General features: G+C 35.4%; 1 long non-coding RNA gene across 1 annotated transcript in view; it reads right to left on the bottom strand.

Moving 5' to 3' along the window:
- Positions 1 to 24,084: 24,084 nt before the first annotated feature.
- LOC150096637 (uncharacterized) overlaps positions 24,085 to 26,576 on the bottom strand; it is a 102,352-nt gene continuing 99,860 nt past the window's right edge. Inside the window, exon 2 of the long non-coding RNA XR_016549805.1 lies at positions 24,085 to 24,511. This is a non-coding gene — a long non-coding RNA (uncharacterized LOC150096637). The remainder of the gene's footprint in view (positions 24,512 to 26,576) is intronic.

Here is a 26,576-nt window from a genome sequence, read left to right on the forward strand (position 1 = left end):
TATGCCCTAAAGGACCACCCTAACCAACTCTGGAATAACAAAATTCTCCAATTAAACACAGAGGATAAATCATTATGGAAAATGATGAAATCACTCCGTTCAAAGCGTTTTACATTTCCTCCAATCCAAGGTGAATCTAATGTTGTCTACAACGACGAGGAAAAAGCTGAAGCATTTGCTAACAGTTTAGAAAAACAATGCAGCCCCAATTATATCAATACAGATATAAATTTCATAAGTAAAATTTACACCCAAGTTCGTAAAATAACACAAAATGCCTCAATCCAATCCAATAACAAATCCGTGTCACCAACAGAAGTATATGAGATTTTAAGAAAACTAAATAACAAGAAGGCTCCGGGTCCAGATGGAATAACAAACAAGGCACTCAAGTTACTTCCTCGCAAAGGGGTTATGCGTCTAGTAGCCATCATTAATGCCATCCTCCGGCTAAATTATTTCCCACAGCGATGGAAAATTGCCGACGTTTTCCTAATACCCAAACCTGGAAAAAATACACAGTTTCCTGAAAATTACAGACCGATCAGCCTTTTTTCATGCATAGGTAAGATAGCCGAACGTGCTATTCTCACACGGGTTCAAGAGGCAACAGATATCAACCATATAATTCAAGATGAACAATTCGGCTTTAGGAAATATCACTCCACAACGCTACAAATTTACAGAGTTATCGAACATATAACCCAAGGGTATGAATCGCACCAACACTCTGGCGCAGTTTTCCTGGACATCACTCAGGCATTTGAGAGCGTGTGGCATCACGGACTAATTTTTAAACTACACGAAGTTGGTATTCCATTGCCACTAGTTCTACTTATCAAATCATATCTACATAATAGAAAATTTAAAATAAAACTCAACGGTATCAGATCCACAGAGAGGAGAATCACGGCCGGAGTCCCTCAAGGCGCTCTGCTATCTCCCCTACTCTTCTCCATATACATGGCAGATCTCCCCAAACTGTCTCCAGCTATCACCGCTCTGTATGCCGACGACACAACCATTATAGCCAGATCCCTCCGTCCACACCTGGCCACAATCAAGCTGCAGAGAGCAGTCAATGAATTAGAGGATTGGTACACCAAGTGGCGTATTGCAATTAATCCAAACAAAAGCTCTGCAGTACTTTTCACCAGATGTAAAGCAGAACCGAATACAAGCATACAAATGTTTCGTAAAATCATCCCTTGGCGCAATTCTACCAAATATCTGGGTTCATCTTGATAGACGTCTAAACTTCAAGTCACATATGGATAGTGTTGCCACTAAGGCAAGTCAGACTATAGCACAGCTATATCCACTTTTGAATAAGAACAGCTTCCTAAGCATAAGCAACAAAATCCTCCTTTCAAATCGATAATCAGACCGCAACTAACTTACGCCTCTCCAACGTGGGGTCACACGACCAAAAGCAACATCAACAGACTTCAGATAATACAGAATAAATGCCTAAGAATGGCATTTAATGCCCCATGGTTCATCAGAAACATCCAGTTACATCAAGAAGCCAATCTTCCAGATATTAAGACCTACATGACAGGCATTGCAGAGAAATTCTTCACAATCACTGATAATCACCCAAATCAGCTAGTTTGACAGGCAGCGGACTATAAGCCCTCAGATCGTTTCAAACATAAAAAACCGAAATCCTCCATCGCAAGAGAAAGCTGATACAGCCTCAATGCTCACAATTAGCGGGTAAATTACCCACAATAATCTCATCATTATTGATGAGATTATTGTCCAAACAATCTAAATTTCAGATTTAGATCCATTTCAGAATGGATTCTGAAACAATCTAAAATCTAAAATCCAGATGAAGGGATAAAGAGTCAAGGACTCAGTCCATCAACCAATTAAGTTCAAAGTTCAAACACATCCAACCAAATCCATAGCCCAGCTCTATCCGCTAATTAACAGAAACAGTAAGCTGAGCACCAGAATCAAACTACTCATATATAAACTGATGGTTCGTCCAATACTCATCTACGCTTCACCAGCCTGGAGTCATACCGCTAATATTAATATTCTTAAGTTACAATGTGTGCAAAATAAATGTCTCAGAATGATCTTGAACGCCCCATGGCTCGTACCAATTGTGCAACTTCTTCGGGACACAAATGTCCCCTATATTTATACTTTCATGCAGACTACAGCAATAAAATTCTTCTCAAAAGCATCTCTGCACCCTAACAAAGTGATCTAACTGGCTGCAGATTATGACGCAATGGATTATTTCAAACATAAAAGACCTAAAGCCATCCTAAACTTCAACACCGAGGACTAATCTCCCAGCCCATTCAGGGAGAGCAATTAGCTCATAAACTTTCTCCACTCACAGTTTCTCTCAGGATAGTCGGGAATATGAAAAGCTTTTGCTTCACCCTTTATGTCAGTAATATTGATACTTGATAGTTGATGATCTTTATATTTATATTAATAGGATTTTGGGTAAGGAGATCGACCGTGAGATGCGGTGATTAATACTCTTGGAGGATAATAATGGATGGCAATGCTGTAGCCAATAAAGTTCTAACTGAAGCTCGGCTGATGCTGTTTCCATCCTGCCATGATCAGAGCTTTAATAGCTCAATAACACCTTATCACTACACTGTCCTCTACAGATAACGGGGAAGATGAAAAACAAATCTTGCTTCGCCCCTTTAAGCCAGTCCTTATAAGGACAAAAGGATGATCTTTATAATGTGAAGATTTTTTCTTTATTCTCTCAGATCTGTACACAATTCAAAATAAAACTTCTTCGATCCTAGGGGAGGATTTCTTCTGCCGCGCCCTCCCCGTTTTCCTACTATTCCTCAGCCAACGGTTGATACAGAAATATGTTATTCTATGTACTCAACTAGTTTCTGGTACCACCTGAAATAGTTTCCCCCTGATCTATCTCGGTTAGGTTTCCCCTGATAAAGAGAGAACTCAACTTTCGCTTAATTGCATTTCGATGTGTATTCTGCCTGTCTTCTGCAGTGCCAATCACAGCCAGAACAACATAAGTTAATGGATTCTGAGACAGGCTGTACCAATGAATATAAAACCGGTAGTGTATTATCAGGTGATTTAATATTTATCAACTTTAGATAATGATAGAGTACTTGAATAATTTGAACAACTTAACTAGCTAGATTTAGTAGCTTCTCTGCAGTATATGTGATCATTTATTGCCCTCATATTAAACGATCGAAATGATAAAACAAGAACTGCGTTATTTTATTAGAATTGAGATGGGATAATATAATATTTCCACTGAATTACGTTTGGTATGAAAACAAAACGAAATATGCATTAGTTGTTATTGTTATCTCAGATCCACCGCAATATTTATTAGTTTTAGAGTTACATTCTTAAGAGAAGTTGCCTATTTTTGTATGTTGACCTCAATTTTCGCTATTTACATAGCGTTGTATGCAGCGGTGGACATTTGATTGTTTGTATCGTTTAATTAGATTGAGTTCTTTATTTCATTAGGCGACCAGCAAGATTTGAAATTATTTCAATGATCAGTTTCTTTTTAAATCAAATACTTGATGTTTTAAGGATACTTGTGTCATAAAGACTGAATAATATATGCACGTAACCTGAATCGGAATGATTGTATATCTGTATCAAAATTCTGGGAAAGTCTAATCAGGATAACTCATTAATTCATATTAATTTTATGTTATTTAATATTATTAATTAATATCTTTATTTCAATCATGTCTCTACTTAAAAATATGCCCTTTAATACTTAGTGATATAACATCACGCGGCTTGTTCTATTTTTAAATGATCTATTGTTAGTATTCCACCTTCTTTTATTTTTTAACTGTTCTTGTAGTGCCACTGAAGATGGTCTACTATTTCCAGACCGAAATATTTGGTTAATTAAATATCTTTCTTGTGTTTACGTACATATATATTAAATAAATACTTACCGAATTACGTTTCGTATGCGAGATGGCATTTGCTTCAGAGAATAAGTGGAAGTCTCGAAGATTTCAATATTGTAGTATATGACTAATGGGGGTGGGGGGAATAAACACTATGGTAGGAGACCTTCCGTATTTCCTCGTTGCTACTGACCACCCTTACTTATGTCAAGGTCAGAGTGGACAGCTTTCGCTTGTGTTGAGGGGAGGCGTGAAGAATACCGAATACTCCATCCCCACGTGCTGAGAAAAAGGAGATTTTAAATGCCTCGACTGAATCCACAACCGTTCATTTCATTTTCCAAGCTTTTCTCACGGATGTCAAACCAACAGGTTCCAACATTCCAGGCGCGGCCACTACACGGGTTGCCTTGCCGTATACAAATCGCTGTCTCGCCAGGGAAAGAGGCCCCCATGTGGCGCTCAGTTCGCTAAGTTCCGGCCACTTATCGGAATGTCATTGATCAGCACCCCCTACGAAGAGGTAGACAGGATTGTGTTCGTGTAGCACGGGGTAAGCGTTACCAGTTGACCTGATCACGGGGGCTTATAAAAAGGTTACCGAACATGGCTCTGAACTTTTACTGGGGAGGGGGGATACATGCTGAGCGCGTGGAAGGGATGTTCCCCACAAACCACCCCCTTTCGGTTTGGTCCAATGAACTCGGAAGGACAGTAATAGCATCCCTCTTCTCGTATGGACTTACTAGAAGACAAAGAACAAAATAGGCCCCTTTGTTAAGGGGAAGACCCACGTCGTAAGTCAGAATATCATCAAGTCCACACGGAACTTACAATGACAAACGGCGACTAAGGTAGAATGTTTTTACAAGGAGTGACACTTGTGGGTATAATCTACAGGGCTTCCCGTCCCCTTAAAGTTTTGTTTATAATTAAATGCACTGCTACGCAAAAAGTTAAAGAAAAATAATAATATTTATATTCATAGGTCCTTCCCTGTGTGTAATATATTAACTTAATGATTTTATTCAAAATGAAATTGCAATTTAAGTGTATCAGGAGGTGAAGGGTAACATCAAAGTCATTCATTTGAGGGCAAGTGTCCGGGTTTTTCTCCCACAAAAGAGACAGAGTAGTCGAGAAAGCATGCGCATTTAACATAGGTAATAGAATGCCTCTTAGCGTTAGTTACAGAATTTCAAACAACCTAACTTAGATCCATTCAAATAGTTATTATTATTAAAATAGTTACTAGTTTGTTTCAAGAAACGTTTATCTTTTACTTCCATTCTCCATTTTTTGTCAATGTTTAAGAAGTTTCTATCAATTTTTCAACATGCCTTTGGGAAGTTGTTCCAGTGGATTTATACTTTTTTTTTTTAATCAAATTCCTAAAGTTGCAATATTTATATTTATACACGTTCACTTCTGAAAGAACAGCTTCTTATTGTTAGGTTATTATACCTCATAGATGCAATAATAAATATGGTATTTAAAGTTTAATTTATTATTTATAGAAAAGGCCCTGATATTTAATTAATTATTTTTAATACTTTTTATAGGGATATATTGAAAATTCTGTATTAGAGAATTTTCTATTATGTTTACGGTAGAAGACATTATACACTTGAAAAGTAAAAATCGATAGATGGAGCGACAATCTGAAATTATTAAAATATCGCTAAGCTGTGTCATTCTGAGTACTGCTTTTTATTTCACTACATCATCTTAGTTTTAGATTTTTTATTTAATTTTCAGAAGAAGTAAGAAAAAAGAAATTATAGAGAAGAGTAACTTGAAAAATATTAAATATTTCAAGTAACCATTTTATTTTATATATATAAGCATCTCTTAATTTTTTCTGTTCTGAATTCCGTCCGTTTATCAATGCCATCCTCAGATCCAAGTATTTTCCAGTAACTTGAAAGACCGCGGATATCACGCTATTCAAAAAGATTGGAAACAACTCTCAACTCTCTGAAAGCTACAGACCTATCAGTCTTCTATCCAGCCTTGGAAAGGTTGTGGAAAAAGTCGTCCTTACAAGGCTTCAATCAGCAACGGATAAATTAGGTATTATTCCAAATGAGAATTTCGGATTCAGGAAAAACCATAGCATAACAACTGTGAAACAAATACACCGACTGGTCGAATATATCACAAAAGGTTTCAACTGGAATCTCACAAGCTGCGGTTTTTATAGATGCTCCGAAAGCTTTTGATAAGGTGTGGCATCAGGGTCTTCTCTACAAACTCGTCAAATTCAATATACCAATTAATCTAATAAAAATAATTGACACATACCTCAAAGACAGATTCATGCAAGTAAAAATAAATGAAACTGTGTGAACCAGACGCAAGATCCTGGCAGGTGTGCCGCAGGGCCCACTTCTTCCCCCCTGCAATTTTCTATCTACATAGCTGATATCCCTCAAAACCCAAGTTCAACAATCACTGCATTATATGCAGATGATACTGCTTTATTAGCAAGATCTCTGAGCTCCAAACTGGCTATCAGAAGACTCGAAAGCAGTATTCGTACACTGGAGAAGTGGCTGATAGACTGGAGGATCCAAGCAAACCCCCAGAAGAATTCAGCCATACTGTTCTCCAAAAAGAAAGTCCAGACCAAGGAGGACATACACCTACTATGAGTCAAGATTCCATGGCAGACTGAAGTCAAATATCTCGGCGTGATGCTTGACAAAAAAAAAAAAAAAAAAAAAAAAACACCAATTCATCAGTCATATAAAACACATAAGCTCGAAGACATCCAAAGTAATCTCGTAACTCTACCCTATGATCAACAGAAAAAGCAAACTGGATACTCGGAACAAACTACTCATATACAAGATGGTAATATGAGTAGTTCGCTTACGCATATACGGCATGGAGTCATACCTCGGATACAAACATTCAAAAACTGTAGGGGATACAGAATAAATGCCTGAGAATGATTCTGGACACCCTATGGTTCATTAGAAACTCCCAGATTCACAGAGAAGTCTACATTCCCTACATCACATCCCTCCTCCGTGACCTAGTAGAAAAGTTCTTCACCAAGACAAGCAATCTTCCAAACCCGCTGATCAAGCAAGCTTGAAATTACAATGAAGCAGAATTCTGCAAATACAAAAGCCCAAGTTAATCCTATGCTCAGCAGAACACAGCAAACTCACTGCCTTTCCAGGGTGAGCTTAAAACTCAATAATTCTCCACTCAAAGAACTTTCCTTCTCAGACAAATGGGAATATGAAAAGCATTTATGCTTCCCCCATCAAACCAGTAACATTCTGCGCTCCTTCCATTTATTTATATTTTTATAGTACGTAATTGGTTAATTCGATTCAAATAAATAAATCTGAGAAACAAATACGTGTAACATATTTTGTAGGCTATGAAAAGTCATCGACCCCAGGCCCTCCAAAAAGGATATCATTTTTTTTTTAAATCAACGCTTGGACAGAGTAAAGTATTCGAATGGAAACTCCATTCCACAAGTTTTTTTAAGTCAAACTACTTTAATTACATTACAAGCTTTTATTCAGCACAAAATAAGAATTTCTTGTATTTTTTTCCTTTGAATAATTATTTTATGGTTACATTTATATATATAAAATTTGCATAAAATCTTAAACAATAGCTAGGTTTTATTAAATAATAATATATTTCACAGAAAATGTTTTTTTCTGAATATCATTTTAAAATATAATATTTTATTTCTCTATTGTTGAATTTACAATGAAAATGGCATCTTGTTTCGGTTTTAAAAGTTCATTTTTAACATACGAAGTATGCATGATTATGTGGTCTGTTAAGATTAACAAAAATATCTAAGGCCATTTTTTGTTATACTTTTACAGTCTACTCATTTACAAGAATATAAAGACAAATTAAATTATAAAAACGTGTTTATTAACTGGCTTATATTTCGCTGGATTTTAAACCAACATCTTCAGAGCGTACTATATGTTATAAGTGTTACTGAAACAATTCAAACCGTAATGGACAAAAGATTTAAAGTCCTCATTTGGCGCCCTCTAATATTGTGAAAAAGAAGTATTATACTTATGGTGGAGCATCTCAAGATAAACAGTCTCCCAATTTTTTGGCAAATTAATGCAACGATACTTATTCACGTTAGAAGAATGCTTCAGAGCCATGACTGACTAAAAAAATAATCGCTCTGAGTTGTAACAACTTCTATAAAACACTTTAGTTTCTTCCATCTAATCCTGTGTGAAGGAGTGTTCAAAGCGTATTCTGCCAGTTTAGACTTGCCAAAATAAAGCTGTGAATGTATTTTTATGTTTTTCAAGGAGGATGTTAACAGATCTTCCTGCCTGTCCATAGTAGGCCAAGTCACAGCCAGGTGCAACTTCATACATTCCAGGATATGCCAGGCTAGAGGATGAAGTTTGCACTTAGGAGAGCGGATCAAAGTTGCTAATTTAACATGCGGTTTGAATGTGGTACGAAGGTTATATTTTATGAGTACCTTGGCTATCTTTTCAGATGTACCTCGGACATTGGGAATATGAATAGTGGTGGTGGTTTGTTCTTGTGTGTTGGAGGAAGGGGAAGTAAGAGGCCATTTAGTAGTTTATCTACTTTGTAGGAGCTATAGTCATTGGCCAGAAAAATATGGCGAAGATATTTAAATTCGGTGGAAAGAGCTGCATCATTCGAACAAAGAGCCTTAGTCCTGTGCGTCAGTGTTGAATACCATACTGTTGGGTTTGATGATGGTATGATTATTTATGTAGATATCTTCCTGTGTGTGTTGGTTTTCTATAAATATAAAAAGATAGCGAACCATCTGAAAGCAGGGTGACTAATGTGTGAAGAAAAGGCAAACAGTTTTCAGATTCTTTTACTATTATGAAGTAAATTTTGGGATGTTGGCTGTTGTGGTAAGTAACGGAAGCATCCAATGGTAAACACATCATCAGCAAAGCGTAACCACACTAAGGGATTGTATGAAGTTGTAGTAAGTATTTTGTTTTCGAAGTGTTCCATTTAAAAGTTAGCTAAAGGGGAGTAGGGAACCCATAGCAGTACCATTAGTCTATCTGTGGATTTTTCCTTGCCATATAAAGTAACTTATATTGCATAGTAAATTTGAATAATTCAAAGATATCAGGAGGATTAGAATTTATTAATTCAAGAGGGTTTATTAGTGGTACATTAGTAAATAAAGACGTGACATCAAAACTAACCATCATGTCTGAATTTATAAGGACGTGAGTTTTAACTAATGATTTGAAATGAACATTTTTTTTTTTCTACAAAAGTAGAGAAGTTGTTGCTAGTAAAGGGGAAGGGACAAGAGCTTGGCTAACTTTGTCAACCATAAGGTCCAGTGGAATATTAGATTTGTGGAATTTATGTATTCCATAAATACGGGGTGGTTTTAACATGGATGGTTTTATTGTTGACGATTTCTTTGGGCAAAGAAGTCACTTTTTTTCAATAATTTATAGGCTTTTTTTCTTTTAAGATATAGTGGAGCCTCTTTAGTTCAGTCAGTATAGATGAAGCCCTTTTTTCGGAAAAGACCTGGGTTCGATTCACGTCGGTGACGTGAAGTACCTTTATCTGGCCTCTTTCGACCAAAGTTGAGTTAGCTGATCTCATACGGAGGTAGAGGGTTTTTTCATCCTGGAACTCGGGTTTTTCATTCCCCAGAACAGACAAACCAACCCCGTGAACATACGTATCTACAGACAATATGTAGTATATACAATGGTATGACATTTTAAAGCAGCTATTTCATTCTGTGATTATATTACTTTTAGGTGGTTTAGATTTGTTTAGGATGCTAGATCTAAACGCACATTATTGGCTATTGAAGGTGGAAGAATGTAATGTCCCGTTCTTTTCATCGTAATTTCTAGTTTTGGAACTTGTTTAGGTGTAACAGCAAAGATATGACCATGACTGGGAGCATCCTTAGCTTCTTCTTTAAGCACCTGTGACAATAAATTTATGATCACGTGATCTCGTCGAAGTTACAAGTCCGAGTATAGAGCGTTGGCGCTGTTGTAAGATTTCAAATTTCTTTACGTCCCCTTTTAAATTTTGTGAACTTTTTTTTTCCCCGAAACGTCTGAGATGTGGTACAGAACGGTACACAGTTTAGAATTTAAAACTTTGTACCGTGTACACAGTTTTTAAATGTACACATGTAGAGCAGTTATAGGCGCTGTTTAATTACAAAGAATATAAATTTAATCTTTCTGAAGTCTTACATAATAATTTTAATTTTTAAATAAAATTTATAAGCATATTTAACGGGATGTATTATATTATACTTTTTAAAGAAATTAATAACTTAATTTTAAAAAAAATCTTCGAATTTCTTTATACACCATATAGAAAAATATTTGATACAAATTTTAGCGAGAAGAATAAGGAGAAACGATATTTTAATTTTATTAATTTTAAACTGAAGTGTAACTACAACAGTAAAGATTCGACTGGTTTTTGCTCCGGTAAAAATGTATATTATTAAAACAAATACAAGCAAAATTATTGTTCGTATAATAATTATACGAACAATGATGTTTCAGTGACTATTACCTTTGCTAACCCCAAAGTTATATTTTATTAATAACAATTGATGACATTTTAAATCCTGAAATAGGTTAAATTGTACCGCATCAATTATAAAAATAATAAATGAAAAAAAATCTATTATTAGTTATTAATAAGTTCATTGTAATGCATTTAATTTTGTATAATTAATTAATAAGTGCTTCTTATACTATGTGAGTCATAATAAGTTGATTTAAGCATTTTTGTTAAAAATTATTTTAAACATAAGTCTAGTTATATTTTCCACTACTCCACAAATTATTATTATTATCTTTTTAATTTTAATGCACCGGTACTATACCATATCTGTCTAATACCATTCCAGTAGACTATGTCATTCACTAATGAAATTTATAAAAAACTATCACACCAAACCGGAACATAGTTCAATATTTATTGAAAATGTTGAAAATAATTTAAGGTGTGCTAATTAAACTTAAAGATTTATTTTATTACCAAGAGTTTCTGTCAATTACTAAAAGAAATTAAGTTTCTTTTTAATGTTACAATATTAATAGAGATTAATAATAAATATTGAATGAATTCAAGAACTATACCTAGCTGTATTTCGTTCTTAACGTCCAGTTATACCAAAATAAAAACCCTTATGTGTTGAATATCTTTTTGTGCCAACTACTATCAGCGATTATAGCCAAGGTCAATGAGATTTTTTAATCTCGATATGTCCAATCAGAATTCTAAGATTCGGGTTCTATTAATCAAAGATTTTTGGAATGTTATTCTAAATGTATTATGTGAAAATAAATCCTTTTCGTTAAGATTTACCTTCATGTTTACAACTTCAGATGCATCAACAACAATAAATATACATGTGTGTGTGTTAAATAGTCCATTACTCCGTCGATATTGATTCTTATATTAAATATCTTTTCAACTATGCCTCGCCAATGGAGCAATTAAGTTGTTTAGCAATAATACGAAGATTGAAAACCTCAACATTAACCAAATCACCGTTGCTATGGAAACGGGAACACGCAAAGTAGAAACGTGATCTGAAACTGAGGAGATCTTTGGTGCAAAAACTAATTAAATGCTATTTTCGAATACGAGGTTTAAATATAGAATGCCACGTAATTCATAAACATTAAAAATAAATAAATAAAAGAAGTAAATGGGTAAATATGAAGGGTAACAGAAAGATGAACTTGTTTTTCTTAGGTCACGTTTCCATAGCAGTAATTTAATTATACAAATTTTGTCACTCACGCTAAACCCAGCGAATCACTTTGTGGAAAGTGTGTCGGAGAGACGGCTGTTAATATTTCTTTAGTACAAACCTTCTGATCTTTTGAGTGTTTTAACCTCATTTTCATCGAGAGCGGGAGAAGGATGATTATCCTCGAAATTTGGAGTGTTGTTAAAGATATCTTTTGCATGACCGAACTACAAATATGCCATCTGCTCAATTTTTTCCCCCATTGTTTATATATTTTTCATTGTTGGTTGTATGACGTAATTTTTATATTACGCACACCTAAAATGTGAGTTCTGTCAAGACTGAAATATTTTGTATAAGCTTTCATTTGGATAGGCTGACATAAATTTGCAGGATGACCTGTTGAACTCAATGAAAATAGCCTGCTTCTCAATAAGATTTTATCATTATCAGATGGACAAAGGGGGAGGGAAAAACCTTAGTTTTAATCTATCAAGCAATTAATTTTTCTATTACTGATAAGACTAATTTTTAATAATCAAGTCTTATTGCAATATTAAATCAGGACCAACACAAGATTTTAGCCCAGACATTAATGCAAAAGAAAAAAGTTTTTTTTTTGTTTGTTTTTTTTTGGAACACCACCATCTCTTTGATAATGGAAAATATTCGTATCAGTCTAGTACGTCTTCAAACATTTCCCAAGGCTAATACAAGGATAGTTGGAATCAGTGCTACATGCTGGATCGCGGCGAGATAGATACTCCGAGTAAACTCCGGAAACTTGGGTTTAACCCTTCTACAAAACTGACTAGGAACCAAGAATCACATAGTTAATAAACAGATCAGATTTTGGCATGCCTTCAACCAACCCACCGTCTAGAGTATCTTCCTAAACTTTCAGTACCGCGTACCCCTTTTAAAATTTTAGTAACACCGGTGTACCCTCTCTCTCAGGAAAGTGAAAATTGAGAGAAGTTCTCATAATATTTCATCCAAACACGAATAATATAAAAGTAGTTATTTTCTAACATTTACGTGAGAAGAACATGAAACAATATTCTTTTGATTATTAAATACAGTTTAGTTATACGAATCCCTCCCTATCTAAGAAGCATTTGATGTCTTAAGGATGAGAAATTTCTGTGGTTAGCTCTTCATCACTTAAGCAGACTTCATCAAATCTTTCATCCCCAATTTTGTGCATTCTTTCACCTCTTCGTCCCTATTATGTTAAACGCTGTAGAGTGGTCACCTATCGAACCCAACGAAGGGTGCATTGCAGAGAAAAGCGAGGACAGAAAATAATGGAAAAAATATTCCTTCTCTTAGTCTGGTTCAAGTGTGAAATGGGTGTGTAAAGATAGAACAGATAAGTCACCACATAAATTATTACCCTATGTACATAGGAACACTCACCACCCCCCTGAGTCCTCGGAGGAAGTTAATAAACAAATCGTAGAGCCCAAGGCTGCTGGTAGTTTGTGCGTGTTCACTGTACCTCTGCTGATTTAGTGATCCTTAAAACTTGGCTCCTTCTCACCTTGACACATCCCTCGGACGACACCGGACTGTAAATCGATGGGAATTCATTGTAACTGTACGGCGGGTCTAATTTAGTGCCGTCCTGACCGGCTATGTTCCGGCCAATCTAGCATTAACCTAGCAAACAGGTCTTGGAGACACCAACCTATAGTCACACTGGGGGTTTTCTATTTTTACGGCCTCCAGTCTTGAGTAAAGAACACCATTGTTTGCCGGGGGTTTGGGGAGTAATTTCACTGCCTCACAGGAGTGACAAAAGCTGTTGTCACCGAAAATGGGCGGTAACATACCGCAGATAGACCTACGTTATCACCCCCCCTTTTCCTCCCCTCACCAAACCTTTCTTGTGTGCCTCGAGGATTCGATAATAAAAACCACCGTGAAACATATCGTAGGTGGTGTAACTGTGCATCGTACAAGAGCGTCTGATGCTGATAAGGAGACGAGTGATCGGCACAAGGAAAGCGACAGCCCTTAAGCATCAATTCTCTCCGCCGTAGGTGACTGCTATGCGCGGGAACCGAAAAACTGGTTCTGAACGACGAACATCTCCGCCTTCATTAATATGCGAGAACGTGCAGGCGGAAGCAGAGAGAGAGAGGGGGGGGGGAGGGGAAGCGAAAGGGGAGAATGAAGAGTGCGAAAGGATGATCTATGCACCCTCCCTAACATGCCGGATATAGAAAAGTTGGATGGAAAGTAATGGGTATTATGCAAGCAAATAGCATCCAGAAATTTCGAGGGGTCGGTCTTAGACTTAAGCCTTCCACCCCCTTTTTCCCCTCCAATAAATATTCCACTGTGTTTGAGACAAAGTTAAGAAAAGGCAACCGAGTCAAAGCTTTGAACTTATTAAAATCTTATTGTGCATCGGCAGAATCTTTTCCACTGGTGTTTTAGGCGTTGAAACAATTCCATGACTGTGTTTGTGTATGACTCAGTAAAGATAGCCAATGTCCAGTTCTGATTACTAACTACCGTATTAGAATCGCCAATTTACTAACTCCCCCCCCCCCATTCAAAGAAAAAAGATTGTGCGTTGAAATCAAAAGTGTAAGATGAATGCTGATTGGAGTAGTTGAAACATGTATTTTTAAAATAAATAAATTAAAGTTCACTCAGAAATAAAACTTCTACCATGATACTGGTACGCCATTGGAATCCACTGAATTTATGATTTATTTTCCCTTGACTCCAGAATGGAGATTTCAGTTTTTCAGATTCCCCCCCCCCCTGTCTGTTATTTTATTTTATTTTATTTATTTATTTATTATTATTTTTTGTTGTTGTTGTTGTTCCCAAAATAAATTTTGGAGTAACTGGATTCTCCCTGCGATAGCATGGACAATTTTCAATTACTGCTGTGTCTGCAAAAACAGAAAATCAACCGGATACGATACAGAAACAACGCACTGAACAAACCAAGTCTTCGAAAATCAACACAAGGAACAAGCCAAGAACTACAACTGACAATACGAATGATTCTGAATAAATACGTCTATTCCTTGGGTATAAACTTAAACTGTTACACAACATGAAAATAATTATAACGCTGCTACGTAAGGAATTTTGTAGATGAAATTTCTCTGTCAAATTAATTTTAAGGACCAGAATTAGGATCAAGAGAACAAGTGTTATCCCCAATCCACACTGTACCAACAGAAAACTTCAGCCATCGGTCTAGGAAAATTCAAATAGAATAAAATAATAAATGCTTTTGAACTCCTCTAGTTTAAGTTTTTAAGGTTTTCTACCCAATGGTTGCAGTTTCTTCGGCGCCATTTAGTTTTACTGTAAATAAATTTACCAAAACTCAGATCTGTTGTTCTGATCTGAATTTATAATACGCGCGCAGTTAATGTGAAACACAAAAGTTTAACATAGAGGGCGTTGTAAACACCAAACAATTAGTCTTACCTAATAACAGAGCTGATAATTTATTCGCCCGGCGAGTACAAAACTTGAATAATTCAGATCGATAGGCAGATTAATAATGTGATGTAACCTGATTTTGATCTATAAGAAAGTAGCCGAGGCCAGAAGCCAGAGAGCGTAGCAGTTAATAATAATTTGTCGGTCATTTGATAATGTATAGCAAAAAATTAAAGATCTCTAAGTCCTGTGTGTCAACAGTGTGCTAATTATCCTCGAGATATGATAGTTTAGCAATCGACCCTTGCGTCTTTATCAAACAGATTTTAAATAATTTTTAAGTCTATTTGAGAATGGTGGAAATGGAAAATTATCGTTAATTCAGCTAAATTAATTTTAATGAAAATCAAATAATATTCGTTATAAATAGCAAAAATTAATTTTTGCGTAATAAAATGTTTGTTCCTTTTTCATAAATATTATTGTAATCAGAATTGATTTATCTGTATTGATTTAAAAAATCATTAAGAATGGAGGACATTATGGATCAGCCATATTTAATAACAAAATATTTCTTTCTATAAAAATATAGGAAAAAAGTTTAAACATTTATTTTTTTCTATATTAATCTATAAAATAAGTTTATATCTATAATATCCTATTTTCTTCTCTTAAACATGACAAATTAAAGCATTTTCGCTCTATCTTTTAACAATTTTTATATAATCTCATTAAGTTAATATCATACGAAGGGTATATATGCTTAATGAATACTATAATATTATAATACTTAAGACGTATCCCCGTGTGGTGGCCGGGATAAGAATAGCTCCACTGCAGCCCATGCTAGTCGTACAAGGCGACTAAAATGGGTACCCAGGAAGGGTAATGAATGGCAATGCTGTAGCCAATGAAGTTTTTATCCTCCTGCCATGTCACAGCTTATATAGCTAAATAATAATACCCCATTCAATACTTTGAACTGCATATATCGATTTTCAGGTTAAAAAAAAAAAATTAAAAAATGGCGGAAAATTCTTGAAAATTTAAGTTACCTTAGGTAAGATTACCTTGTGATGTACTCAGACTAAGAATTCGCAAACTAAGGTATGATAACAGAGTAAAGAATGCTTGCTAAAGCTATGGGTCATGGTGGGTGGAATTCAAAAGAAATATATAATAATAATAATAATTGAAGGAATTCTTGGATAAGAATTCTGTTAACAACTTCAGATATAAAGTAGTGTGCGTATTTCCTGCTTGTTTTATGAGTCATGAAAGCAATAATAGGGGTTGTATTTCAAACAAAAACCAAGAGGGATAGAAGGTTTGTGTACAAAGGGATCATAATAAACAGTTAGAAAAATGTTTACAAATTATAAACAATACTGTGAAGTTTGCAATCAAATAGTAAGCTAGAATGGATATTTCGTCCATCCCTAGAGTTATTTAACATCTGGAAACCTTAAAGTTGCCTACCTTATATCTTTTTCGTTTTATTCTTCAGTTATACAAAAATTTCAGCAAATGAACTTACTAGTTTAGTGAATGACTGTTTAGAAATCAAGCAGAAAAGCATTTTTGTCTCTGTTAGTTTCATTTACAAAATCTTTCTGTTCACTGCTTATTTTAAACATTGCGACTTGCGAGAACGTATAATGTGTGTAGGAGAAAGGGGGGAGGGTTCAAAGGCTCATGCTAGTGCTGTAAATTACGAGGATGATTGGACCTTGAGCCTCCGTAGCTCAGGATCCGGGTTCGATCCCGAAGGAGACCGGGAATCGAACCCGGTCTCTTTCGACGAAAAGTGAGTTAGCCGGTCTCGTACGCAGGTAGGGTTTTGTCACCCGGAAACTCTGGTTTTTCGTCCCTCAAAATAGGCCCGTGAACATACACGGATCTACAAGTCATACTTGCCCTTAGGAGATGCAGCAGAGGAGTGATGAGCCGGTTGCATTAATTCGTCGTAAACCCCTTATTAGGGAAGTCTACCCATCCTAAGGGACGGGTGAGAAAGGGAGGAGAGACTGGACCTTAGTCGGCCGATCTCAGGTATGTCTTAGACATCTTTTTTTTTTCTTACCCGAAAAAAATGAAAAATCCTAACCCGGTTCCTGAGTTAGGATTTTTCTTCCCTGAAGAAGTTCGAGGTCTTAATACCATAACATGAAGGATTTAAATTTGCTGAATTTCCAAAAGTTAAGATTCAAAGAACAGAGGAAAGAATATGGAAAGTAATTTTTAAAACTGCACTTTTAACCTAATTTTAATTTCTATATTTGAAAACAAACTATTCCTAGATATTTCTTAACGAAGTGGTCTTCATTGGAATCCATCTGTATTGATTCATTTTTAATTTAACTGACTCTCATTGTAGCTGTGATTGGAAGTGACTGTTTAGCGCATGTGGCTTTCTTTGCCTAAAAAAATATAAATAAATAAATAAAATCCTTTTACAATTCATCCGCGCACTTCTTTTTTTAGAGACTTAATATGTTATCCAGATATATAATCCAGAGGGGAAAACCCTTCATGAGTCGGAAATCTTTCAAAAAAAAAAGTTTTTTTTTTTCAAATGTTGATCAGAACATTTTGATATCTGAAACACATCTACAAACGTGTGTCCTCCATACAAATACTAACATGAAAATGACTCTGTATAGGTGCATACACAATAGTAACAAATTGTGTGTGTGTTTGGAGGGGAGGGGATAGCTCATAACAAAATATCTTCACGTCTTAAAAATAATATAAAAAAAAAAGGTCTTGAGTATTTGAGGTTTTTTTACTTACAACAAACATGCCGATGGAAGCATTCCCAGATACCAGACAGGATAGCGTATACAGAGGTGCAAAGAGATTTTTTCTTGTTTGTATGTTGTATTTTAGGGGAAGGATGTGCTCTCACAACAGGAATTTAAGCCACTTTACTTCAGATATGGGTTGATATGTCTCGTATCAGTAATTCCGTTGAAACAAAGAATAGAGTAGCAAGTGTTGATCGGTTATTGTGGACCTTTTTTTTAAATTAGGTTACTAATTTTCATTTCATTGGACGTGGGACATGCATCATTGTTTCAGTACAAGATGAGTGACTACACGGCGCATACTTCACTCACATACTAAACAAAAAAAAAAAGTTAAAAATCCCCATACAGAGATAGCACCGGCCTGCGAGACTTCTCCCACTCGAGGCTTGATGATAGGCCAATTTGTTTTACCTTTGACGAAGCACCTCGGCCGTGGTTCTAGACGCTATCTGCCTCCGCCGCAAAGCCGAGGCGGACTGACCCCGCGGCAAACAACGCGGTGGTCTTGCGGCCTCTGCCCAGTGCAGTAGTACGTCGAAATCGTTTTCGGCTCTGTTCGGTAAAACCTAAAGCGAAGAAAATTACGGGGTTGAAGACAGCGCCAACACCTCGATGAAGATATATGGGCCTGGGGTCAAGATAATTGACGGCCTAATGACAATGGCATATCGCCAAGGCCACTCCCGCTTTCTCACCTCGGCGCCTGCGCATCGAGAAACAATGGTCTCCCTACTTCTCCCCCAGCTCTTCCCCCATAGGGTGGTCAGATACATCAAACAGTTCGCTATGAAGGGTATGTCGGAATCTCTAACTCTGTGGTCTGGGGAACTTTCTTATTCTCTTGCCCTAGGAGAATTAATTCCCGCCAGGAACTGCACGCTTTAATTCGTTCCCCCGTCATGCTGTATCAACCCACATCTCTCAGTCTACCGGCAACTTAAACATAAGCGCGATTCTCGAATCTCGTGATGCTTTGCCGAAGCACTGTTTCGCGTTGATGAGCTCATCAGGTGGAAGTCTCGAAGATTGTTAGTTTGCACTATTTAATCGATTTAATAAGCACACAGAAAGAAAAGTGCCTCCCTCTAAAAACGCAAAGATTAACAAAATCCTTAAACGAACCAAAACATAAGAAATAAAAATGGATCTAGTACAGTATAAAATTGTGCAGAGTTCTTGTGAATTTGATATTACTTTCCAAGAGGATAGAAACAAAGATCATATTTCTTACCAACCACGTTATCATGTATATTTAGTAGTTGTGCAAACGAACACTGACGACTTTGAGTTTAACTGAGGGAATAGTAATAAATTATTGTAATCTAGGCTCGTGGATTAATTTCCGATGTAAACAAAAACTATACGAGAATGGAAGTTGCTATTAACTATGAGAAGAAAAAAAAAGATATTTAATTAGATTTTCAGGATTTATTCATGACTGAAGCAAACAGTATAAAATCTGTCAACGATGGAATACGTCAGTAGATAATCCTTTTATCATTGCATATCTTACAAAGAGAATTAATACGAATACACTGCAATGAGTGCACGCACACACACACACACGCACACACAGTGTCATTTGAAACCTGAAAAATATCGAGTTAATTTTGCACTTAAAATATTTTCATAATTCAAAGCAAATATGTAATATTGCAAACATATGCATTAACCAATGTGAGAAACACGTGACAGATGCGGGCTTCGTTGATGAGCGCGCGAGTGAAATGACCTCTCGTTTGAGCCCTTTGCCAATTAGCTGAAACATTTAGTAGCAATTGTATCTAAGCCACCTGTCCAAAGTACTAACCCCCAACCTATATATACTTCTAACCCTTACCACTGTGATACAAAAGCGAACAGGCAGCAATTACGCCGTAAATGTGATCTTATCAGTGGCTTGGGAAGGGAGGAATGAAATATGAAGCCTGATAAGGCGGGTGTGTTGACAAAACAATCGACCGTTTAACTTAATTCATGGCTTATTGATGCAGACTTCATTGATAACACGTTTGTGAGAGGATTTGGGGTTATTTCTCACATTAACTACGTCTGGATGATACAAATGAGAAAAAAAAAAAATTTTTTTTTCTCATCTTTCTCTTCTTTGTTTCTTTAAGGAAACAAAGAAGTTTGCCGTTCTTGAAATAGAAGGAAAAGCTAATTTCGTATACATTTGCTATTCAACTGTTGTACAGCAATGGAATTTGCATGTTAAATAATTAAGTTTTCGAATGTCGTGTGGAAAAATCTTTGAAAGTACAATTAAATATCTTTTCTTCCAGACAGTTGATAACTTCTAGTGTCAAATAGATAATATAAAGTTTGTAAATAACGTTGTCGTTCTATAATTCCATAAATATATATTTTGTGAGTTCAATACCATAAATATGTTTATGGAAAATTAATTCCCAAAACTATATTACAATTATCTGTTATAATCCTTATAAGGACTGGCTTAAAGGGGCGAAGCAAGAATGCTTTTCATCTTCCCCGTTATCTGTAGAAGCCATTGTAGGGATAAAGTGTTATTGAGCTATTAAAGCTCTGATCATGGCAGGAAGGTAACTTCGCCCCTTTAAGCCAGTCCTTATAATAAGGACTGGCTTAAAGGGGAGAAGCAAGAATGCTTTTCATATTCCCCGTTATCTGTAGAGGACAGTGTAGGGATAAGGTGTTATTGAGCTATTAAAGCGCTGATCATGGCAGGAGGGTAACAGCAATAGCCTCAGTTAGAACTTTATTAGCTATTAGCTACAGCATTACCATCCATTACCCTCCAAGGGTATTGGATTGAATGAATCAATCACCGCATCTCACGGTCGATTGAATTATCTGTTATCATTCCCTGTATTATTATTTATAATTATTTGCTTTTAAAAAGAAAAAGGTATTAAAGTAATTTTTTCAAATATTTTAAAACTTTCCAAAATATTTCAAACTTTTAATTAATATTTATTTATTTATAATAATTACATGTATTTTATAAATTATTATGGAATTATTTTATAGAATTCTACTATAATATAAATAAAACACAAATTTTGTTGAAGCTATCCGCTGAGTCTATATTTAAATCAAGAACAGGATACCTACCTAATCCACAACAGTACACAAAAAATGTGTAGTTGTAGTGGACCCCCGTTATACTGTATTTTCGAATGTAGAATTATTTCTGTATTGCTATTAGGAGTCGTATTGGGATGGGGGGGGGATGAAGATAATAGTAGAGCTGTCTTTATCAAGAAAAGTCAATTATTGTAATTAACTCATATATAAAAATGTTTGCTTTTTTATGCTGTTTAAAACATGGCCATTAAAATGTGATGATTACTAATACGGCCTGTTTTTGCACAAGGGAATATTCCACGTACAAAATATTTCCTGGTCTTGGGTGTTCTGGTTAACACCTGCAGAATGGTTAGGGAATATCTGCTCTATATACATATATACCAATTTTTAAAAGAGATATTATTTAATATTAGATTGAAGTATTATTATTTAGATATTATGTTTAAACATTATTTTTCTCTCTAAAATTGTTTCTTTTCTATTTATCTACAAAAATGTACTAATTGCTTTAATGTAATTTAATGACACCAATTTCCTTTTTAAATCAATAAAGTTAAAAGAAAGATTATTGCATTAATGAGTGTGTAAAAATGCTTATGTTTATACAATAAATAAAGTACGATTGAAAACGCATTACAATAAGTAGAAAATATTTATAAAATAATAATTACTTAATTATTTTGTTATAATTAAATTAAAACAAAATATTACTTTATGGGTAATAAATAATGTATTCATTTTGTTATTTAATCCCAGTGAAATAACAGGACGATAATAGCAGCATTTAAAACATTTTTTTTTTTTTACTTTCTCGTATATGATGTCATGCGCAGAAATAGTGTTTTCTAACCGAGTTGCGCATAACGTATTTCATCTGTTTTCACAATTTTTTTTTTATTAATCACTGATTTTTTTTTAATCACTCATTAAAAATTCAGTGAAAATTATATAATACAACTGCATTAATAAATGGACTGGTTGCTTGTTTTGCGGAAGCAAAAAATCCACCTCCACACGAGACCGGAAATCCACCTTCAACTGAAAAAGAGTTTGCAGAAGAATTATGAAGGGTAGATATGGATTTCGGTCAATATAGTAGAGTCTAAACATTTTGGGGAAGGAAGATTTTTTATATGGAAACATGCTGATTTAACATATCGTTATTGCTTGAACTTTGACATATTGGCTCGCCTTTTTGTCGTAATAACCGCTTTCCTTACGAAGAATTTCTACGAATTTGCGGTAGAAAGTTAGCACCTGTCTGTTCCATTCTTCTGTTTAAAGTATTAGCAGGTTCCACTGCAAATCCTGGCCTCAACACAGGGACAACATACTCAGGCATAAAGTATCCTACAGGTACACGATTGTCGTAATCCTAACAATTAAGGCAATGCCTAGGAGCAGCAAATTAGAGGGTGGGAAAACTGACAAAATTGTATCTCAACCATAAAAACACCACATTTTCTTGAATTTAAGGGCAGCAAAATAATACTTGCCTAGGGGTAGCATAAACCCTGACAATGGTCGGTCCTATACCGGTATCCATTGCTTCATAGCCAGATTCTGTGTATAAAACATAGATTTGTGGAATGCGACTATATATAGACTAATAATGATTTGCTACAAGAGTTGATCGGAAGTATTTCAAACTTCAAAGGAGTTCATTGTGTGTGAAAAAGGTTGACGACCAGAAATGTAAAGCAAAATCAGTCATAAATTAAAAAAAAAGACTCTCATGTCTTGTATCTCTTTCTCCTGACACTGAACAAAGAAATGAATATTACATCAAACTGTGAAAAAGAAACGTTCCTTGAATGGTAGAGTGTGTGGACAAGGCGCCTCCGTGTTAGCATCCGCAGTGGCGACGCTGCTTTTCTGGTGATAATCTCTCTTCGCGTCATTCTGACACCTTACCTGCCTCCGGCTGTGAAACGGCGGTGTTCTTGATCTCATAGCCTCTCCTGGCGGGCTCTTTACCTTTCCTGTAGCGAATAGATAGAAGGAAATCGCTCTCTGTATTTCTAAATAAGTAATACAAGAACCCTCCCGGCATTCGTTACGGTTTCGGAGCATGTTCCGTCAGACAGTGTCGGAGATATCCCCTTTTTCGTATCTCCTGATTTAGATGGGCAGTCACACGGACAGATAGAAGGAGAGAGATGGGTTGATAAAGACAATTAAATAGATAGATAGTATTAATCCGCGGTATTGATTCTTTCACTTATGCGGATAGTACCTCCGGTTGGGTAATGAGAATTTTGCTAAAGAAACATTCGTCAAGATTTGCATAACTTAATTTTTATGACTTCCTTATAAATGATTGGCTACCACCTGCCTTTCATTTGGATGATGGCAGATGTTTGTACCGTCATCAATAAACAAGGACATTCAGTTGTCTTCTGTGGTGGTTATCCGATAGCTAAAGTTAGCTTTGATGTATTTTCCCCATATATAATTGGGAAATTGTCTTCTCTGAGATTCCTAATTGCTCTAACTTGTGAGTTTTGATTACTGCAGAAGCTTGTAATTTTTTTGTAGCATAAAAATTTGAAAGATATGATAATAGGAGCACATCATCCCAACTCTGTCGGCTGGACCTTCGGATAATAGAACAGTTTTGGTTCGATTATCCGAACTTCATTAAAAAAAAACTCGTTCTTAGGATCCCTCGTTGTCGGTTTTTATTAGCTTTTTGATGAAAGGTTCAACAGACGTGACAGCTGTATTTTGATCTATTGATTCGCCTCAGAGGCCTGACAGTAAATGACAATAAACACAGAATACCTGCAGAATCTTATGTCTGAAAGTAATTTATATAGTTGAATGAGTCTGAACTTGTATCAGAAGCAGAATAATTACTTTTTCAAACTTCTTTTGGAGCTTAATAGCGCAAAGTTTAATTTGCCAATATGAAAAATTATTTTTTAAGTAAAATATCTTACACTGTTACACCGAATTCATATCTCCAGTATTACTCGTATGTTGTAATTATGACATACCACTTGAATCTCCTCTCGACAACAATCTCAACCTATTAATAATGGGGATAGAGAAAGTTTAAATCTCCAATTCTTCAAACTACATATGAAATATAATACAACAATAAACACAAGACTATAATTTATTGAAATTTCTCAAATTTTACAATTTCAAATATTTATCTCAATATTCTTGAATAAACACTTTTTTGAAAATAAAATACGGAACTTATTAAAATAATTGTACAGTAATTGTTCAACGACTAAAGTAGTATAAAGAAGAAAGTTCAGGGGTGTCTACTAAACACCTATTTCACAGAAGAGAAAGGCATTTTTTCATTCTCAATAACCGCTTATTCTCATTATGATAGAATTTATGAATCCTGTAATAATAGAGAGCAATGCAGGTCAGGTTTTTGTAGCACGTGCAGGCCTGGAAAGACCAAATCATTTGAGTTTCTTAACATCGAAGATAGAAACAAAGGATCTGTCTGTTCCTTGAATTAATTAATTCTATCCATCACGTCTCCTTGTCTTTGTTTCGGATATTTTCTGCAAAAGAAACATCAACGATATCAGATATTTTTGACGTAAAGAAATAGTTTCAAATAATTTATATTTTACAATTAAAACATGTTAGAAACTGTTTATTTATAATTTTATTTATACATTCATGAATATGAGATGAAATATGATATTCATTCATCATCAATAACCTAAGTGATATCATCATGATGATATCACTTAGGTTATTTCCCATTAAAAAATCATTAGGAACTTGGATGTTGAAGACTGCAGTCTTTATTATTATTACTACTACGTGACACCTCCAAGAACTCGTCACTTTCTATCTATCACGCAGGAAGAACTTTGTTAGATCAATGAATATAGTCAGGAATGAGATGGGAAATATTGAAGACAGGAAGAAATTATAACAAGGACAGCACGTGCCATAAAAGTATTTCATATTCTTCTTCTTCTTTTCAATGATTGGGCATAGTCCTGTTCCGGCTTCACTGGTCTCTCTCTCTCTCTCTCTCGCTCGCTCTCCTTGGTCTGTACCTATCCGCCTCTTTTGGTAGCCGATATCTTTCCAACCTAAATAGATTTTTTTTTCATTTCTCTCTCTATTCCTTGATCTTTTCATTTACGTTATAAATATCTCGTTCTTTTCTGATGTCTTCCTTTTTAATATGGCTAATTTTGTGCTTCCTTGAATTGCTCTTAAAAATCTCATCTCTGCAGCTTTTATTTTACTGTCATCTTTCTTTTTAACGGTCCATGTTTTTTCTGAACCATACAGTAGAGTGGGAATGGCCATTACTTTATAAAATTTTAGTTTAGTTTCTCGTCTTGTTTTTTTATTCAGTGTCCTTTTGATATTTCCACAGATTTTCTAAAATTTTTTTTTTTTTTTTTAAATCTATACCTTCTTCTTTCAGATATGTTATTATGCAGCCTAAACAATTAAACCCTGACATCTGTTCTATTACTTTCTTTTCTGTGACTGTTTTTGATCCAACACGATCTCGACCTTCAAATACCACGACTTTTGTTGTTGTTTTTTTTGTGAAAATTTATTGTTTTGTTGGGTTATTTTGTTTAATTCATAAACTAATTTTTGAAGGGCATTATCTTGTAATATAATCTGATCATCTGCATATAACATTGTATTGACAACAGTTCTTTTGGTTAATTGGATAACACTTTTAAATTAGAAAAACTAAGACCAGAATAATACCACACCAATATTTTTATTATACGGATTATCAAGTGAATGTACGGCTTCATTTTGGTATAAGATACGCTTATCCTTTGTTCAAGCTATATATAGCTTAATAACTGGACTCAGTTAACATAAGCCAACATGGGGTTGGGTTTCAAGTAAACTTTTTCAAGCATTCCCCCCCCCCCTGTATTTCTGGTTCTCAAGCATTGTAGTTGAACTTGCAATATGCAAATAATAATAATAATATTTGTTTGGAAAGTTTGCTGTGAATGAAGATGATAATATTTTCGCTAATAAATTTCATTAGGTTTAATGCAAAAAAAAAAAAAATCTCATTTATTGTTTTTGATATATGCTACGTACTTGGAAACATACGAGAAATAAAATAAATAAAAAAACTCAAAAATGTATCCAAAGCGGACTGATCCCAAACGACCTACCACACAAAACAGAAGACGAAAAGGTCATCGGCGTGTAGGTCATCAAAAACCATATCTACCTAGTCGGGATCCATGAAGATTTCGCTCTACCACAAGTCCACTAAACATCTGTGGAGAGAAATGAGCTTTATCTGACCCTAGGGGTGGAGAAAGTCTTAATCTCTGTGACTTCTGACCTGCCGCAAGGTGGCTCTGTATTGTAACGCGCTCTACGAAGTTCAGGGGCCGCCCTGTAAAGTAGCACCACCGAAAGTGGTAATGAAATGGCAAAAACATTTTCACCTGCTCAGCCACGCGGACCACCCATCCGCCGAGAACGTGATCTGAGTTCGTAAAAGGCCTCGAAACGGTTGCCTAGCTCTTTCTATCTCTCCATGAGAGAGAGAAGGTACGGACGGATGTATAGAACAAATGATACCATCTCCTTTTAACTTGTTTCCAAAGGAGT

Source organism: Typopeltis vanoorti, chromosome 18 (genome assembly GCF_054136105.1).
Source record: "Typopeltis vanoorti isolate ZY-2024b chromosome 18, IOZ_Tvanoo_1.0, whole genome shotgun sequence".
In the NCBI taxonomy this organism is placed as follows: domain Eukaryota; kingdom Metazoa; phylum Arthropoda; class Arachnida; order Uropygi; family Thelyphonidae; genus Typopeltis; species Typopeltis vanoorti.